Source organism: Entelurus aequoreus, linkage group LG20, assembly GCF_033978785.1.
Source record: "Entelurus aequoreus isolate RoL-2023_Sb linkage group LG20, RoL_Eaeq_v1.1, whole genome shotgun sequence".
NCBI classification, from domain to species: domain Eukaryota; kingdom Metazoa; phylum Chordata; class Actinopteri; order Syngnathiformes; family Syngnathidae; genus Entelurus; species Entelurus aequoreus.
In genome coordinates this window covers 14,566,741-14,588,251 of record NC_084750.1, presented here as the reverse complement: position 1 = coordinate 14,588,251, position 21,511 = coordinate 14,566,741, and positions in this window count along the sequence as shown.

Here is a 21,511-nt window from a genome sequence, read left to right as displayed (position 1 = left end):
ACAAGTCCTCAACATGGCAGTAGTGCAACAATTGTCAAATAGAATACCAATACTACAAATAAATGAACTTTTTAAATAAAGCAGCCTACAGGGAAAAATAAAATTATGGTACCAAGTATTCAAGTATAAAAACCACCATCAAAACAGAACAATAATACTGTCACTTAAATAAAACAAAGGCTACAGTACTCCAAGTTTTAAATAAAGCAGCATACAGGAAAAATACAATTATGGTACCAAGTACTCTATAAAACCATCAAAACAATAATACTGCAGCAAACGCAACCCCAGTAGCATTTTAATCTAAATTATGCAAATAACAGCCCTATTTGGACATAGGCGGTTATTAGGAAGAGGCGGTTAATTCACAAAATGGGGTCAGACCCCGGGCGGCTATTAGGACATGGGCGGTTATTTGCCAAAGGGCGTTTATTTGGTAATATACAGTAATCAAATGTAAATAATCAAATGTATTTCTAATGTACACTACCGTTCAAAAGTTTGGGGTCACATTGAAATGTCCTTATTTTTGAAGGAAAAGCACTGTACGTTTCAATGAAGATAACTTTAAACTAGTCTTAACTTTAAAGAAATACACTCTATACATTACTAATGTGGTAAATGACTATTCTAGCTGCAAATGTCTGGTTTTTGGTGCAATATCTACATAGGTGTATAGAGGCCCATTTCCAGCAACTATCACTCCAGTGTTCTAATGGTACAATGTGTTTGCTCATTGGCTCAGAAGGCTAATTGATGATTAGAAAACCCTTGTGCAATCATGTTCACACATCCTGAAAACAGTTTAGCTCGTTACAGAAGCTACAAAACTGACCTTCCTTTGAGCAGATTGAGTTTCTGGAGCATCACATTTGTGGGGTCAATTAAACGCTCAAAAAAAGCGAACTTTCATCTGAAACTCCACAGTCTATTCTTGTTCTTAGAAATGAAGGCTATTCCACAAAATTGTTTGGGTGACCCCAAACTTTTGAACGGTAGTGTATGTACTTATTCTTATGCTATCTGAACTCACTATGTTCACTGCTCGCTGTACATATCCTAGCAAGTCAGACCTACACTGTTTCAATGTCCATTTCTCTGATGATGCAATTGTTGATGACTGAAGTGCTGATATCAACCAAACCCTCCTCATCCCACCCCCCGGATTGTAAATAATGTAAATAATTCAATGTACCGTAATTTCCGGACTATAAGCCGCACCGGACTATAAGCCGCACCAGCTAAATTTAGGGGAAAATACAGATTGCTCCATATATAAGCCGCACCCGACTATAAGCCGCAGGGTTTTGATGTGTAATTAGCGTAGTATATAGGGGTTCCTGCTACCACGGAGGGGATTGTCGGGACAGAGATGACTGTTTGGGAACGCAAAGCGTCCCATTTATTAACAATAAATCTTTCAATCATTCAATCAAACTTTCACATCTCTGACATGGCGAACAGCATTCGTGCAGAGTACAAATAATACAACGGTAAAAAGTAATACAAAGTGCTCGCCTGTACGTTATCAAAATAACCAGCCTACCGGTATATGAAAAGTCAGTCTTTAATCATTGTGTCATCGTCTTCCTCCTGCGTACTAAAACCACCGAAATCCTCTTCGTCGGTGTCGGAGAAGAACAGGCCGTAAATAAGCCGCACCCTTGTATAAGCCGCAGGGACCAGAACGAGGGGGAAAAGTAGCGGCTTATAGTCCGGAAATTACGGTATATACTCTGATGATTAACTTATGTGATGACTGTATTATGCTGATAGTATATATTTGTACCATGAATGGATTTACGTGGACCCCGACTTAAACAGGTTGAAAAACTTATTCGGGTGTTACCATTTAGTGGTCAATTGTACGGAATATGTACTGAACTGTGCAATCTACTAATAAAAGTTTCAATCAATCAATCAAAGTATTATGTGATTGGGCCGGCACGCGAAGGCAGTGCCTTTAAGGTTTATTGGTGCTTTGTACTTCTCCCTACGTCCGTGTACCACTATATAAAATATAGTATAGATAAAATTCCAGACCAACCGCCCCCTTTATAAATCACAGAAAACCCTATAATTATTCATTCATTTTAGACAACACGAGGACAGCCACATGCGCACTATCGTCGCTTGGCATATTAATCATTGCGTACTAACACCCTCAGATTATACTTAATCAACAGGCCTACATGTCACACTAAGAGTGGCCGTATAAACAACGCCGACACTGTCATAAATCTGTGCCATACAGTGAGACCACACTAAACAACAATGACAAACACATTTCGGGAGAACATTTGCACCACAAGACAACATAAACACTACAGAACACATTCCCAGGATTCCTTGCAGCACCAACTCTTCCGGGACGCTACAGTCATTTTCCCTCGCTTCCCGCCATGTGTTTAAGAGCGCACTGCTGTGTTTAGATGGAGACAGGTGTGGACAATATTGGAGACACATGTCCCCACACTAAAAGTATAGAGCGAAGGAGAAAAACTATATGATGTTGCTTTCATTTTGACAATACAGCCTCCATCAGCTGCTGTGACATAGTTAATGAGGTGAGGAAACACGCTGTAAACTCCTGTTTTGTTTTTTTGTTGTTGGCAAAACTGTTGTACTGAACTACAAGAGGGCGTTGGAGAAGAACACATCTTGTTTATTAGATTTTATCTTCATTAGGCAAACTGCTTTGTGTTTTATTTTAATATCAAAAAGTAAATGCCATGTATTTTTTACATTACTCGTGTATTTTTGCATGTCACAAAGGTATTACTTTAAAAACTATATGACACATCATTTTGTTAATGGTTTATTGTGTGTAGTTAATTCCTATACGACATTTTTCTGCTCAAACTCTTTATGGATCTGTCCCGATACAGCATCTACATGTACATAACTTCAAAAATAAATCATTAAAATAAATACTTCTCTCTATCAAAAGGTAAAAATAGAGCTAAAGGCATCATGTAATGACAAAAAGCTGACAAGTTTATATTCATAATGAATACAGAAAACTGTTATGTATGCATGCATGCTTTGGAGCACCTGCCTGGAAAGAAAATAATGTTTGCCTTGGTGCCCTTCCAACTTGCCTTGGTGCCCTAAAATATGAGCCCTCCTTTAAGGCAACACTTGCCTTGACCTTAAAAAGTAAAAATTCAAGGCCTAGTATATCTGTACATTTTAAATTAAAATATTGAAAAAAACTTGCGTAAACTCACGGACTGACTGGTGCCAACTCGCTACTGTAAATGCTAACATGAAAACAAGAAACATTAATGTCTTTCTCCATTCGGAAACAACATAACCCAATGTAAGCTTGTATAAACACATTGCTGTCGGAGCAACTAAGATATTCAACTGTGCACGTTGAACCTAGAATCTGTGCTCTCTTAGCGGAGACTACGGGACGGCGGTGTTTTTACATAGGAAACAACGCCCGCCAGAAAGACAGTTTGGACACACCTTCTCATTCACAACACAACTGATGGTCCCAACCCCATTGATAAAGCAAGACATTCCACTAATCAACCCTGATAAGGCACACCTGTGAAGTGAAAACCATTTCAGGTGACTACCTATTGAAGCTCATCCAGAGAATGCCAAGAGTGTGCAACGCCGTAATCAGAGCTAAGGGTGGCTATAAAACATGTTTTCAGTTATTTAACTTTTCTTTGTTAAGTACATAACTCCACATGTGATCAATCATAGTTTTGATGTGACAATCTACAATGTCATGAAAAAGAAGAAAACACATTGAGGTGTGGCCTGTACTGTATATTTTTTATTTGTTGAGCACTTTTCATTTAAATAAATCATAAAGTGCTACAGTACAAAACAATGTTTGAAAAAATTAAAAGCTTGTCCATTAAAACAGATAACATACTGAGATTATCAGTGAAGCTTAACAAAGACAAAACATGCAAAATAGTGGCTATTTATTTTTGTTTTCTGTTTTTTAATAACTTGGTTAAAACATTTCAGTGTGTGAACAAGTACTTTTTGAGCACATTCAACAATACTGCAGTAACAACGATAACGGTGATAATTTTGGTCACAACGACAGTGATAAGACATTTTCATATCGTTACATCCATATATCATGGTTATCATTATCATTGCAGTATTGTTGAATTAGCTCAAAAAGTACTTATACACACACACACTGGAATCTTTTAACCAACTATATGTTTTTTTCAACTAAAACAAACAGTTAGAAAAGTATGGAAGTAGAATTGTCTCACATCAACTTATATATATATTAGGGCTGCAACAGCTAATCGATTAAATCGATTAAAATCGATTATAAAAATAGTTGCCGATTAATTTAGTCATTGATTCGTTGGATCTATGCTATGCGCATGCGCAGAGGCTTTTAAAAAAAATAAAAAAAATAAAAAAAATTTTTTTTTTTTTTTTAAATAAATCTTTATTTATAAACTGCAACATTTACAAACAGCTGAGAAACAATAATCAAAATGAGTATGGTGCCAGTATGCTGTTTTTTTTCAATAAAATACTGGAAAGGATAGAAATGTAGTTTGTCTCTTTTATCCGACTATTAATCGATTAATCGAAGTAATAATCGACAGATTAATCGATTATCAAATTAATCGTTAGTTGCAGCCCTAATATATATCAGGGTTTCCCACACATTCATTTATTTGTGGCGGCCCGCCACGAAAGAATTACGTCCGCCAAAAATAAATTTAAAAAATTTAAAAAAAAAAAAAAATGTAAAAAAGAAAATGTTTTTGTTTTGTTTTGTTTTCTACAGCTTCTCAGGCAAATCATATAGTTGATGTAGATGCCCATATCGGCTGTTCAGATTTACTTTACAAAAGTGTAGGATACTTCTCTTGTTGCCTTATTTGTATTTGACTTTATTAAATGTATTTATATTAGAAACACAACATGTGTATATAACAAAGGGTGCAAAGTCTGCAGGCAGTAGGAAACACATGGTTAAGTGTAGGGAGTAAAACTGATGGCAGTCTAAAGTTCAAGATTTTTGGCGCTCTTTGTTCAGTGGATCAGATGTTTGATGAAGCTCTGTGTCTATCTACCACCACTACTGTTTTCTGTTTATTTGTTACTGACTGTGGCAAGACACCTCTGCCTCTGTTTCACTTTATGTTGCTGGTAAATAATATGGTTGTAGTAGTAGGCTAAAGTTAAATTATTTAGTATGCACTAATTAAAGGGGCAGAGCTTTAAGAGACATTTTAGCTTTTATATTTTATAAGATATATTTTTTGTAAGAAACACAATAAATAAATATATTTCAGTGAATAACTTATTGTTCAAATCTGTATATAAATATGTTCATAAAGTGTTGTAATTATATTGTAAAATGGATGGATGGATGGATGGATGGATGGACGTTTAAAACAAAACTGTTATTAATTAGTAAGTATACATTTTTTGAGCCTTTTTAGAGAAAATCTAATTATTGTAGTAAATTATGCAAATTACTCGATTATGTCATGGTGACCACGCCCATAGCCACGCCCCCGCCGCCACAGGTACCTTGGCAGTTTATGGGAAACACTGTATATCAATATGATATTAATACTAGGGATGTCCGATAATATCGGGTTTTTTTTTAATTAAATCAACATAAAAAACACAAGATACACTTACAATTAGTGCACCAACCCAAAAAACCTCCCTCCCCCCATTTCTTTCTGTTATCAATATTCTGGTTCCTACATTATATATCAATATATATCAATACAGTCTGCAAGGGATACAGTCTGTAAGCACACATGATTGTGCGTGCTGCTGGTCCACTAAAAGTACTAACTTTTAACAGTTAATTTTACTCATTTTCATTAATTACTAGTTTCTATGTAACTGTTTTTATATTGTTTTACTTTCTTTTTTATTCAAGAAAATGTTTTTAATTTAGTTATCTTATTTTATTTATTTTTTTCAAAAGTACCTTATCTTCACCATACCTGGTTGTCCAAATTAGGCATAATAATGTGTTAATTCCACGACTGTATATATCGGTTGATATCGGTATCGGTTGTTATCGGTATCGGTAATTAAAGAGTTGGACAATATCGGAATATTGGATATCGGCAAAAAGCCATTATCGGACATCCCTAATTAATACATATGCATACATTAATAAATATACAAATAAAAATACGAATGTGATATACAAATAAATAAATAATTTGTATAAATAAACGCGTATTTGTAAATATATTTGAGATTTAAAATATATATACAAATAAAAAGCGTTTCTCGCCTTCCTGTCGGTCCTATATAAAGGATGACATTTTATATTTGTTTACAAAATACATTGTTGCCGTTTTCTTAATGTTTAATGTAATATAATAATGCAGTCGTGCTGTGAATGTCAATCAAGTGACGAAAGTGACGTCTTGGTGAAGATTGATGATCGCTGATTTTGAGGTCTATTTCCTTAATGCCTGGCTGCCGATGGACTGACACACCCTCCCCCATCGACGTAATGGGCACCCCTGGGATATAGGAACCTTTAGGTGCAACATTTCACGGACGAGACGGAAGGTTAGGATGATGCAGGTGTAACATTTCTACACACAAGCACATACTGAGAGCATAAGTTCCTGGAAGGAGGCACGGTTGAGTCAAAGTGTACAGCTTGCATTGCCCTCTGCTCTGACCCTGTGCTAAGAAGCACCGTAGGTAACGTGATCCTTGGTGGGAATCCTAAAAGGTCAGCATGTTGTGTAGTGACGGAGCAGTGGTTTTAATAGTAGTGGAAGTGGTAGTAGCCACCCTTTGCTCTGATTACTGCTTTGCACACTCCTGGCATTCTCTCCATGAGCTTCAAGCACACCTGTGAAGTGAAAACCATTTCAGGTGACGACCTCTTGAAGCTCATCGAGAGAATGCCAAGAGTGTGCAAAAAAAGGTACATAACTCCACATGTGTTCATTCATAGTTTCTATGTGACAATCTACAAAATAAAGAAAATGCATTGAATGAGAAGGTGTGTCCAAACATTTGGCCTGTACTGTAAGTCACAACTAGTACGAATGCTACAAGCTATCATTAGCTCACCACAATGTAAATACAACATAGGGGTGTCCTAATACAACTTTTTCACTACCAATACAACACTTACATTGGAGCTATGAGTATTGGGCGATACCAATATTGTGCCGTGATTTTACCAGTCCGGCCCACTTGGGAGTAGATTTTTCTCCACGTGACCCCCAATCTAAAATGAGTTTGACACCCCTGTACTAAGTTTTATAATGTGTTGCCTTCATTATAAGACTTATATACGGCTTTTCATTTTTTTTGCGGCTCCAGACAGATTTGTTTTTTGTATTTTTGGTCCAATATGGCTCTTTCAACATTTCGGGTCGCCCACCCCTGGACTAGACCAGGACCTTAAATAACCACCCCTGGACTAGACCAGAACCTTAAATAACCACCTCTTTCAACATTTCGGGTCGCCCACCCCTGGACTAGACCAGGACCTTAAATAACCACCCCTGGACTAGACCAGAACATTAAAGGGGGAACAACACACGGGTGCAGTGTTTCCCATAAACTGCCAAGATACCTGTGGCGGTGGGGGCGTGGCTATGGGCGTGATCACCATGACATCATCGAGTAATTTGCATAATTTACTACAATGATCTGATTTTCTCTAAAAAGGCTAAAAAAATTTATACTTACTAATTAATAATAACAGTTTTGTTTTAAACGTCCATCCATCCATCCATTTTACAATATAATTACAACACTTTATGTACATATTTATATACAGATTTGAACAATAAGTTATTCACTGAAATATATTTATTAATTGTGGTTCTTACAAAAAATATATCTTATAAAATATAAAAGCTAAAATGTCTCAAAGCTCTGCCCCTTTAATTAGTGCATACTAAATAATTTAACTTTAGCCTACTACTACAACCATATTATTTACCAGCAACATAAAGTGAAACAGAGGCAGAGGTGTCCTGCCACAGTCAGTAACAAATAAACAGAAAACAGTAGTGGTCAAATACAAATAAGGCAACAAGAGAAGTATCCTACACTTCTCTTTTGTAAAGTAAATCTGAACAGCCTATATGGGCATCTACATCAACTATATGATTTGCCTGAGAAGCTGGACAGGACAAAAATAAATAAAAATTAAAAATAATTTATTTTTTTTATTTGTGGCGGACGTAATTGTGTCGTGGCGGGCCGCCACAAATAAATGAATGTGTGGGAAACACTGGGGTGGCACAGTTGGTGTTGACAACAGCTGATGTGTTGCTTGTAGTGTTGCAAAGGGGTGTAAAGTTTCCGTAAATTTACCACGGGAAGTTAAGCTCGGGAAGTTTGGAAATTTTGACCATTTTTTGATTATTCAAAGTTGGACACCGTCCATCTTATTCTGCAGAATAAGATGATAAGCTCGTGAAACACTAATGCAATGCCACACACCGATATAAATAGTCATCTAAACAATTGGAGTAGTCTTTAAAAATATTTTACTGATGAGCAGTAGTTTTAATAGTAGTGGTAGTGGTAGTAGTAGTAATAGTAGTCTAGAAAGGCTCACAAATTTGATTCCAAGACCACATAAGCCAAAGAGTGAATAACTTTTGTACTAAAATAAACAATACTTGAGGGCTTTTTCTGTCTGCCACAGTTAACACACTGCTAATCTTGAAAACCCTAAGCAGCTTGAAATAGGTCGCTTTACTCTAAAGCAGGGGTCACCAACGCGGTGCCCGCGGGCACCAGGTCGCCCGTAAGGACCAGATGAGTCGCCCGCTGGCCTGTCCTAAAAATAGCTCAAATAGCAGCACTTACCAGTGAGCTGCCTCTATTTTTTAAATTGTATTTATTTACTAACAAGCTGGTCTCGCTTTGCTCTACATTTTTAATTCTAAGAGAGACAAAACTCAAATAGAATTTGAAAATCCAAGAAAATATTTTAAAAACTTGGTCTTCACTTGTTTAAATAAATTCATAAATTTTTTTACTTTGCTTCTTATAACTTTCAGAAAGACAATTTTAGAGAAAAAATACAACCTTAAAAATGGTTTTAGGATTTTTAAACACATATACCTTTTTACCTTTTAAATTCCTTCCTCTTCTTTCCTGACAATTTAAATCAATGTTCAAGTATATTTATTTTTTTTATTGTAAAGAATAATAAATACATTTTAATTTAATTCTTCATTTTAGCTTCTGTTTTTTCGACGAAGAATATTTGTGAAATATTTCTTCAAACTTATTATGATTAAAATTCAAAAAAATTATTCTGGCAAATCTAGAAAATCTGTAGAATCAAATTTAAATCTTATTTCAAAGTCTTTTGAATTTCTTTTAAAAATTTTGTTCTGGAAAATCTAGAAGAAATAATGATTTGTCTTTGTTAGAAATATAGCTTGGTCCAATTTGTTATATATTCTAACAAAGTGCAGATTGGATTGTAACCTATTTAAAACATGTCATCAAAATTCTAAAATTCATCTTAATCAGGAAAAATTACTAATGATGTTCCATAAATTCTTTTTTAAATTTTTTCAAAAAGATTCGAATTAGCTAGTTTTTCTCTTCTTTTTTTCGGTTGAATTTTGAATTTTAAAGAGTCGAAATTGAAGATGAACTATGTTTCATAATTTAATTTTTTCGTGTTTTCTCCTCTTTTAAACCGTTCAATTAAGTGTTTTTTTCATCATTTATTCTCTAGCTAGTTAAAATGGGATATTGTGATTTCACAAGACTGTCTTAGAAGTGATCATTTGAAAATGTTCAATTTGAAAAATGTGCACTTAGAGAAAATATAAAAATAAAGTGTTGCATATTGATATTTATCTGTTTCTATATATATTTATTGTGAGAAATCATTAAGATGATCAGTGTTTCCACAAAGATAAATATCATTAATTATTAATAATAACATAGAGTTAAAGGTAAATTGAGCAAATTGGCTATTTCTGGCAATTTATTGAAGTGTGTATCAAACTGGTAGCCCTTCGCATTAATCACTACCCAAGAAGTAGCTCTTGCTTTCAAAAAGGTTGGTGACCCCTGCTCTAAAGAGCCAAAATATACATGGCGCCCTCTAGAGGACAAAAAATGACTCCTCTCACGTCAGTGCCTTTCACCCTTCAAACTTCCTGTCCTTTTTTTCCCCTCCAATGTCTATTTTTGTCTCTTTGTCCAAGTTTCTGTCAGCAAGGAGAAGACCTCACAGAACAATGGAGAATGAAGATGGGGGAATTATTCCCACACTCTTCCGCTTAGGAAGCGAAGGCAGGCTGTTTGGCGGAAGCATCAGACACGACACATTTAAAATAAAACCGAGATTTAAAAAGAACCATGTACAGTACAGGCCAAAGGTTTGGACACACCTTCTCATTTCAATGTGTTTTCTTTATTTTCATGACTACCGTATTTTTCGGACTATAAGTCGCTCCGGAGTATAAGTTGCACCGTCCGAAAAAGCATAATAAAGAAGGAAAAAAACAAATATAAGTCGCACTGGAGTATAAGTCGCATTTTTTGGGGAAATGTATTTGATAAAACCCAAGAATAGAAAGGCAATTTAAAATAAATAAAGAATAGTGAACAACAGGCTGAATAAGTGTACGTTATATGAAGCATAAATAACCAACTGAGAAGGTGCCTGGTATGTTAACGTAACATATAATGGTAAGAGTCATTCAAATAACTATAACATATAGAACATGCTATACGTTTACCAAACAATCTGTCACTCCTAATCGCTAAATCCCATGAAATCTTATACGTCTAGTCTCTTACGTGAATGAGCTAAATAATATTATTTGATATTTTACAGTAATGTGTTAATCATTTCACACATAAGTCGCTCCTGAGTATAAGTCGCACCCCCGGCCAAACTATGAAAAAAACGGCGACTTATAGTCCGAAAAATACGGTATTTACATTGCAGATTGTCACATCAAAACTATGAATGAACACATGTGGAGTTATGTACTTAACAAAAAAAGGGGAAATAACTGAAAACATGTTTTATATTCTAGTTTCTTCCAAATAGCCACCCTCTGCTCTGATTACTGCTTTGCACACTCTTGGCATTCTCTCCATGAGCTTCAAGCACACCTGTGAAGTGAAAACCATTTCAGGGGCCGTACTTATCAAGCTTCTCAGAATTACTCCTAAGAAGTCTGCTAAGAGTTGACTTAAGAGTAAATAAATTCTTCGCTGAAAGCTGCACTTAAAAGTTAGTTATCAAGCGTCTTACTCACACTTTCAGCGAAGTGTAGGACTGAATCTTAAGTGTCACACTCAGAGCTGAATTACGACATTACTATGTGCCGTAAATGGAATTTTAGGTGACGTCATTTCTGTGTCCATAGAAATGACCAATCACGGAAGGGAATCCGTTGTCTAAGAATAAAGAAATATCTTGGAAATATTTAAGTGGACAATGGGAGTGTATATTTTGACAATAAACAACAAAATAATACAAAACAAACTAGTCCCCGCCGGCACTCACGCTACCGCTCCCTCTCTTCTGTCGCCCACACACTCACTGACGTCACTCACCTCACGGCCACACACATACGCTACTGTCATAACATTTTCTTTCCAATTCATTAATTAGGCAACTAATTTGAAACTGTTGTGGGTGGCTCTATATATACTAGCCCACTGCAGCCACATGCAGAAATCAACATGGAATCGAAAAGTATTAAATCTGTGACAAAAATAATACCCGCTCTGTCTAAACGATACCGTTTGATCTGCTCGTCATCAAACAAATCCAGAACATCGTTCCGCTCCCTGAATGTTCGCGCACGTCTCTCTCGCCTCAGTGCCATCCCCTGCTGGCAACTCCTAACCACTTAAGACACCTCTGAAGGTCTCTTAAATATCGTGGAGAGTAGGAGTGATTCTTAGACTTAAGAACGTTGATAAAAAGCTTGTATTCTTAAGTTTGAGAGTAGGACTAAATTTCGCAAATTCTCAGGACTTAAGTGTAAAATGGCACTCTAAGAAGCTTGATAAGTACGGCCCCAGGTGACTACCTCTTGAAGCTCATCGAGAGAATGCCAAGAGTGTGCAAAAAAAAGTACATAACTCCACATGTGTTCATTCATAGTTTTGATGTGACAATCTACAAAACAAAGAAAACGCATTGAATGAGGTGTGTCCAAACTTTTGGCCTGTACTGTAAGTCACAACTAGTTTAAATGCTACAAGCTATCATTAGCTCACCACAATGTAAATACAACATAGGGGTGTCCTAATACAACTTTTTCACTACCAATACAACACTTATATTGGAGCTATGCGTATTGGGCGATACCAATATTAGTCCGATACAATATCAGCAGGAATCATACATTCATACTTATTTTGTGGTGTGTACCGTTAGAAAAGGCTTGATCAAGTGAAATCAGTCAAACAGAACATGGGTTGGTATGAAAAACACTAAGCTTCCTTCCATCCATTTTCTACCTATTCAATATTAACCATCTGGAATGGACCTATGTTGTCTTTAAGTTGAAGTCATTTGTTCACCTAGTGCCCACAATAATTATGCACCTAAGGGATAAAGGATAACCACCAGACTAACATGAGACTAGATTGGGGCGTGAATGGCCGTCCCTTAAGGAATGTGTGATGTATGTCGCGATCGCGTCAAGTCTCGCAGCTTCCTCCAAATTCCTGCACATTTTGGACAATCGTATTTGTTTCTCAAACACGCATGTCAACTCTCTAATATTTTGGTGGTGTTTCTTTTGGTTATTATGATCATTACTGTTATCAGTCATAACTAATTCAAACAGTGCAATAATTTGACAATGTCGATACTTTTCTAAATAAAGGGGACCACAAACAAATGTCATTATTGGCTTTACTTTAACAAAAAAAAATCTTAGGGTACATTAAAGGCCTACTGAAATGATTTTTTTTTTATTTAAACGGGGATAGCAGATCCATTCTATGTGTCGTACTTGATCATTTCGCGATATTGCCATATTTTTGCTGAAAGGATTTAGTAGAGAACATCGACGATAAAGTTCGCAACTTTTGGTCGCTGATAAAAAAAAGCCTTGCCTGTACCGGAAGTAGCGTGACGTCGCAGGTTGAAAGGCTCCTCACATTTCCCCATTGTTTACACCAGCAGCGAGAGCGATTCGGACCGAGAAAGTGACGATTACCCCATTAATTTGAGCCAGGATGAAAGATTCGTGGATGAGGAACGTGAGAGTGAAGGACTAGAGTGCAGTGCAGGACGTATCTTTTTTTTGCTCTGACCGTAACTTAGGTAAAAGGGCTCATTGGATTCCACACTTCCTCCTTTTTCTATTGTGGATCACGGATTTGTATTTTAAACCACCTCGGATACTATATCCTCTTGAAAATGAGAGTCGAGAATGCGAAATGGACATTCACGGTGACTTTTATCTCCACAACAATACATCGGTGAAGCACTTTAGCTACGGAGCTAACGTGATAGCATCGTGCTTAAATGCATATAGAAATAAAAAGAAATACGCCCCTGACTGGAAGGATAGACAGCAGATCAACAATACTACTATCAGGAGACACCGAACCAAACACTGGACCTGTAACTACACGGTTAATGCTGTGCCGCCTGTCGAAGCCTAGCAATGCTGTTGCTAACGACGCCATTGAAGCTAACTTAGCTACGGGACCTCGTCAGAGCTATGATAAAAACATTAGCGCTCCACCTACGCCAGCCCTCATCTGCTCATCAACACCCGTGCTCACCTGCGTTCCAGCCCGACGGCGCGACGAAGGACTTCACCCGATCATCGATGCGGTCGGCGGCTAGCGTCGGATAGCGCGTCTGCTATCCAAGTCAAAGTCCTCCTGGTTGTGTTGCTGCAGCCAGCCGCTAATACACCGATCCCACCTACAACTTTCTTCTTTGCAGTCTTCATTGTTCATTAAACAAATTGCAAAAGATTCACCAACACAGATAATATTGAGCAAAATTGAATTGAAATATTGTCGATGTGGCCCTCCAGCAGTGCCCGGGTTGCTCATGCGGCCCCCGGTAAAAATTAATTGCCCAACCCTGCTCTAATGCGTGGCCAAGAGATATTAATGCGTGGCACACATTGAATGTCTCTGCTGCATTGGATCAGTCTCCTTTCTTTAACAGGCAAAAGCTTTCTAACCTCACTAATGCCTTGCATCGTCTATATTAGATATATAACAACGGGTGGGTGGCGGGCGGTTGTGGTTTTGATAAAATGTTAGTTCGGGTGGATGACGACTTTTGTGATGCGGTTGCGGATTAAATAATTGCCTATCCGCGCATCTGTAATATATATATGTATATATATATGTATATGTATATATTAGGGCTGCAAAAACTAATCGATTAAATCGATTAAAATCGATTACCAAAATAGTTGGCGATTAATTTAGTCATCGATTCGTTGGAACTATGCTATGCGCATGCGCGGAGGCTTTTTTTTTTTGTTTTGTTATTTTTTTTTGTTTTGTTATTTTTTATTTTTTTTATAAACCTTTATTTATAAACTGCAACATTTACAAACAGCTGAGAAACAATAATCAAAATAAGTACAAAAACAGTACAAAACATCATGTGCAGCTCACGTGACGACGGCGTCTCCTTTGCTGGAAAAATTCGAAAAATGGCGCAGGAAAACACTACCGATAGTTTAGCGGAGAAACATCTTGAGGTTATTGCTTCAAGGGAGAAAAGTGTACGACCTAAGTCGTCAAAAGTGTGGGAACACTTCACTTTAAAGACTTCAAAGAAGACCGTATCTTGCAAAACGGCACGGAAGTACAACATTGCTTCAGGAGCACCTGAAGAAGAAACATGTTGGAGCCATGGATGAAGGGAGGAACTCATGGTACGTAACTTTTTAAGTCCATAGTGGCAACAAGCATTCACGAGTTCAGCTTTTTTGTGAGTAACGTTAAAGTTATGCCTTTGTTGCAACGCGGGGCTGATAATGTGTCTCCGGCACATTTGACTCCGTTTTGAGAGAGAAAAACGCACGGTTACCAATTTGGAAATAAACGTAACAGACAGAAATATCTCAGATTGGTTTCATAATGGATCAATGTAGCCAGGCTGATAAAGCTATATAAATCTATTTAGATTTGAGTGACGCTTTAGTATAACTAAACGTTATGAAGGTGCTGGAATATTTCATGCTATTATTCAGAGGCAGCCTAAAATGAATCCTTTATTATTCACAACAGAAACGTGTACAATATCTGATTCAGTTCTGATGAGTTACATTTCTGTGTTATTATTGGTGTATGCTGCACCCCCAATGTCCACAACATGGTGCCAGTATGCTGGATTTTTTCAATAAAATACTGGAAAGGATAGAAATGTAGTTTGTCTCTTTTATCCGATTATTAATCGAAGTAATAATCGACAGATTAATCGATTATCAAATTAATCGTTAGTTGCAGCCCTAATATATATATATATATATATATATATATATATATATATATATATATATATATGTATACAGTATATGTATGTGTGACCTCTTTTGAATATCTCCCTAATTCTTAGGTCTCAAGGTTGGCAAGGTGCTGGAATATTTCATGCTATTATTCAGAGGCAGCCTAAAATGAATCCTTTATTATTCACAACAGAAACGTGTACAATATCTGATTCAGTTCTGATCTAATGAGTTACATTTCTGTGTTATTATTGGTGTATGCTGCACCCCCAATGTCCACAACATGGTGCCAGTATGCTGGTTTTTTTCAATTAAAATACTGGAAAGGATAGAAATGTAGTTTGTCTCTTTTATCCGATTATTAATCGAAGTAATAATCGACAGATTAATCGATTATCAAATTAATCGTTAGTTGCAGCCCTAATATATATATATATATATATATATATGTATACAATATATGTATGTGTGACCTCTTTTGAATATCTCCCTAATTCTTAGGTCTCAAGGTTGGCAAGGTGCTGGAATATTTCATGCTATTATTCAGAGGCAGCCTAAAATGAATCCTTTATTATTCACAACAGAAACGTGTACAATATCTGATTCAGTTCTGATCTGATGAGTTACATTTCTGTGTTATTATTGGTGTATGCTGCACCCCCAATGTCCACAACATGGTGCCAGTATGCTGGTTTTTTTCAATAAAATACTGGAAAGGATAGAAATGTAGTTTGTCTCTTTTATCCGATTATTAATCGAAGTAATAATCGACAGATTAATCGATTATGAAATTAATCGTTAGTTGCAGCCCTAATATATATATATGTATACAGTATATGTATGTGTGACCTATTTTGAATATCTCCCTAATTCTGAGGTCTCAAGGTTGGCAAGTATGCTTATGGAAAAGCTGAGATAAGCTCCGGCACCCCCCGCGACCCCAAAAGGGACAAGCGGTAAAAAATGGATGGATAGATATAAAAGACATTATTTCTAAACGGGGGTCTTTTTCATTGCAACACCAGCATTCAGGTGGACGCTAACAACAAGTTAGCATGTGGGTTTGACACAAACAAACAAACAATTAATGTTTTGTAGTGAGTTAATGTGTTTCCCCCGTTATAATTATCAGACTTTACTCAAGTTTCGCCGGGCTAAAGTGACAAAAAAAAGCAACAGGTTTGTTGTCGAGTGTGCTTTTGTTTACTGTTAGCCGCTAGCTAGTCGAGCTAGTTGTGTTGTCGTCTTTTATCTTCTTTTCTTACATTAGCGTGGTCGTGACTCGCCGCCCCACGCGAGATAATGACGTTTAATCGCCGTCACTTTTTAAACAAAGCTCGGAGGCGTCAACTTGTAGCGGGTAAAAGGAGAGAATGTTCTAGTACCTGCTGGTGGATCTTCATCACCGCCATGGAGCTGTGCGAGTCTGCCGGGGGGGACACTCAGTCTGCCGGGGGAGACCACTCAGTTTGCCGGGGGGGAGGGAAGGAAGAAAAATAAAAAAGTGAAAGAAGGCGGACCAGCAGTCCACGGCACGAAACCTGCGCGACAAAACACACCACGTGTCACCGCTGCTCACCCACGACCTCCACATCACAGTCATACCTCGGGGCGGCACGGCAACTTCAGGGTTCCAGGTTCGATCCCCGCTTCCGCCATCCTAGTCACTGCCGTCGTGTCCTTGGGCAAGACACTTGACCCACCTGCCACCCACGCTGGTTTAAATGTTACTTAGATATTGGGTTTCACTATGTAAAAGCGCTTTGAGTCACTAGAGAAAAGCGCTATATAAATATAATAACAATAATAGATTTGATTTGTAAAAGCACCTTACATTGAGCTAACAACCTCAAAGTGCTACAGTGCATTTAAAAAAACAAAACAGTTAGAGATGTTACCTCAGTAGAAGCATCTAAGTCCCATTTTAAAACTCATTTGTATACTCTAGCCTTTAAATCGGGGATGTCCAAAGTGCGGCCCGGGGGCCATTTTTTAACGGCCCCAGGGCCCATTTTAAAATACGGTTAAAAAAAATAAAAAACATAAAAAGTGGTTTGAAAGAGCAAAAAGGTGAAACGTAACAAGAAAATGTTGCAATTAGGGATGTCCGATAATGGCTTTTTGCCGATATCCGATATTGTCCAACTCTTTAATTACCGATACCGATATCAACCGATATATACAGTCGTGGAATTAACACATTATTATGCCTAATTTGGACAACCAGGTATGGTGAAGATAAGGTACTTTTTAAAAAAATGAATCAAATAAAATAAGATAAATAAATTAAAAACATTTTCTTGAATCAAAAAGAAAGTAAAACAATATAAAAACAGTTACATAGAAACTAGTAATTAATGAAAATTTGTAAAATTAAGTGTTAAAGGTTAGTACTGTTAGTGGAGCAGCAGCACGCACAATCATGTGTGCTTACGGACTGTATCCCTTGCAGACTGTATTGATATATATTGATATATAATGTAGGAACCAGAATATTGATAACAGAAAGAAATGGGGGGAGGGAGGTTTTTTGGGTTGGTGCACTAATTGTAAGTATATCTTGTGTTTTTTATGTGGATTTAATAATTTAAAAAAAAACAAAAAACGATACTGATAATAAAAAACCGATACCGATAATTTCCGATATTACATTGTAACGCATTTATCGGCCGATAATATCGGCAGACCGATATTATCGGACATCTCTAGTTGCAATGTTTACTTTTTAATTACCGATACCGATATCAACCGATATATACAGTCGTGGAATTAACACATTATTATGCCTAGTTTGGACAACCAGGTATGGTGAAGATAAGGTACTTTTTAAAAAAATAAATAAAATAAAATAAGATAAATAAATTAAAAACATTTTCTTGAATAAAAAAGAAAGTAAAACAATATAAAAACAGTTACATAGAAACTAGTAATGAATGAAAATTTGTAAAATTAACTGTTAAAGGTTAGTACTATTAGTGGAGCAGCAGCACGCACAATCATGTGTGCTTACGGACTGTATCCCTTGCAGACTGTATTGATATATATTGATATATAATGTAGGAACCAGAATATTAATAACAGAAAGAAACAACCCTTGAGTGTGAATGAGTGTGAATGGGGGAGGGAGGTTTTTTGGGTTGGTGCACTAATTGTAAGTGTATCTTGTGTTTTTTATGTGGATTTAATTTTTTAAAAAAATAAAAAAATAAAAAAAAATTTTAATTTTTTTTTAAAAAAAAAAACCCGATACTGATAATAAAAAACCGATGCCGATAATTTCCGATATTAAATTGTACCGCATTTATCGGCCGATAATATCGGCAGACCGATATTGTCGGACATCTCTAGTTGCAATGTTTACTTTTTAATTACCGATACCGATATCAACCGATATATACAGTCGTGGAATTAACACATTATTATGCCTAATTTGGACAACCAGGTATGGTGAAGATAAGGTACTTTTTAAAAAAAATAAATAAATAAAATAAGATAAATAAATTAAAAACATTTTCTTGAATAAAAAAGAAAGTAAAACAATATAAAAACAGTTACATAGAAACTAGTAATGAATGAAAATTTGTAAAATTAACTGTTAAAGGTTAGTACTATTAGTGGACCAGCAGCACGCACAATCATGTGTGCTTACGGACTGTATCCCTTGCAGACTGTATTGATATATATTGATATATAATGTAGGAACCAGAATATTAATAACAGAAAGAAACAACCCTTTTGTGTGAATGAGTGTGAATGGGAGAGGGTTTTTTTGGGTTGGTGCACTAATTGTAAGTGTATCTTGTGTTTTTTATGTGGATTTAATAAAAAAACAAAAAACAAAAAAAACGATACTGATAATAAAAAACCGATACCGATAATTTCCGATATTACATTGTAACGCATTTATCGGCCGATAATATCGGCAGACCGATATTATCGGACATCTCTAGTTGCAATGTTTACTCTAACAACACAAAGCTGCCATGCAGGCTGTTTCTTTAATAAAAATAATGAATGAAAATCAATGTCATTATGAATTATTGACCTATCCAAGGCTCCGATTACGTCACATTAAATATTGCACTTTGAGATATTTTTTGGGGGGGAAAATGTTTTAATATTTTGTGTTTGCCATATAAAAGATTTAACTTTCTTTTTTTTTTTTTTAAAGAGGGGCCTAAAATGAACAAACAAAAATACAACTTATAATTGACGGATGGATCTGAAGTTGATCTCGATATTATTGTGTTAAAAGTAAACAGTAAAAAAAAAAAAAAAGGATAATTTATTTTTTAACACTTTAATGAGTAGGACTCTTTTGGTTCCCCAATAATTTTTGCGTGATTTGTTTTTCAGTGTCATCGCTCAAAAAATAATAAAGAACTAAAATCAATGGTGTTATGAGTTATTGACCTTTTTAAGGCTCCAATTATTGTATAATCTTAAAAATGTTATTGGGTGAAAATATTGCATATTTTGTGTTTTTTTCCATAAAAAACAGGGTTTTCTATGACAACAAGAGCATACGACTTAAATCTTTAAAAACGTTATATTGACAAATAGACCTAATGTTGATCTATGGATTTAAAACTTGAATAATAATAAAAATAATAATACTGAATGATGACACATTTTTTATATTTTTTTTTAACAAAACCCTTTGGGGTCCCTGGGATCAAGCCTGAGTGGAGGCCTAAATGTATATTTTTTATACATATATTGTATTGGTTTCTAAAATAAAAAAATATCAAAATTGGCCCCCGCTTGCTTTGATTTTTCAGTGTGCGGCCCTCAGTGGAAAAAGTTTGGACACCCCTGCTTTAACTAGACCCCCTTTTTAGACCAGTTGATCTGCCGTTTATTTTCTGCTCTGCGGGGGTTTGGTGACCAAAGATGAGTCGCTAGCTGTCCAAAGTCGGGACCCACTCGGGATGGTCTCCTGCTGGCCCCACGTCTGCGGTCCTCTCCAAGGTTTCTCACTGTCATTCCATTGGGTTGAGTTTTTCCTTGCCCTTATGTGGGATCTGAACCGAGGATGTCGTTGTGGCTTGTGCAGCCCTTTGAGACACTCATGATTTAGGGCTATATATGTAAACATTGATTGATTGATTGATAGAACCACAAATAGCGGCCCCCAACAAGTAAAATAAATAGTAACAAAAATAAAAACTAGAACAGCATAATAGCTATTTTATTTGTTTATTTAATTGCTGGATATGTTACGTTTTTAGATGAGTAGTAGCATGGCTGTAGTCGACCTAATCAGATAAAGCACTTTACTTACCCAATAGTAAAAAGAAAAAGATGAGACATACTGTGGACTGCCTTCCCTGACCACCTGAGGGCCCCACAGACTGCAACTGCTTTTTAAAACAAAACCTAAATATATTTTTGTAAAAGGTATTTTGCCAAAGTCTCCTTTTAACTTTGTATTGATGTTGCTATGCAATACTTTTTATTAGTTTTTGATCACATTTAAATTAAATGTCTTGTTTCAGCACTTTGAGATTCCATACGTGTTATAAATAAAATGCTTTGGTATTATCAACATACACTGTCTCATACATAATTACATCAAACTCTCCTTATTTGCATACCAAGAACATCCACATAGACCATGGGTGTCCCTAACCTTTTCAAACAGAAAAATGAAAGGACGCACTTTGATATTATTCACTTTATTTCATATTCAGTTATCAAAACACAACAAAACAGCTCCAAATATATTTCCATAACCACTCTTAGTATTATATCTGCTGAAAATATTATCTTTTTCTACTGTCAATGTGTGCCTAATCCTTCTTGATAATGTAGAATTTTACACCCAGGGGCTTAGAACAATCCAGGTAAAAAACATCAAGAATGGTTTTATTTTTAGATTGCACTCACATACAAAATAAAATTCATGCACTGACTTTTATAAAACAATATATATATAAATATATATATATACTACTGTTCAAAAGTTTGGGGTCACCCAAACAATTTTGTGGAATAGCCTTCATTTCTAAGAACAAGAATAGACTGTGGAGTTTCAGATGAAAGTTCTCTTTTTCTGGCCA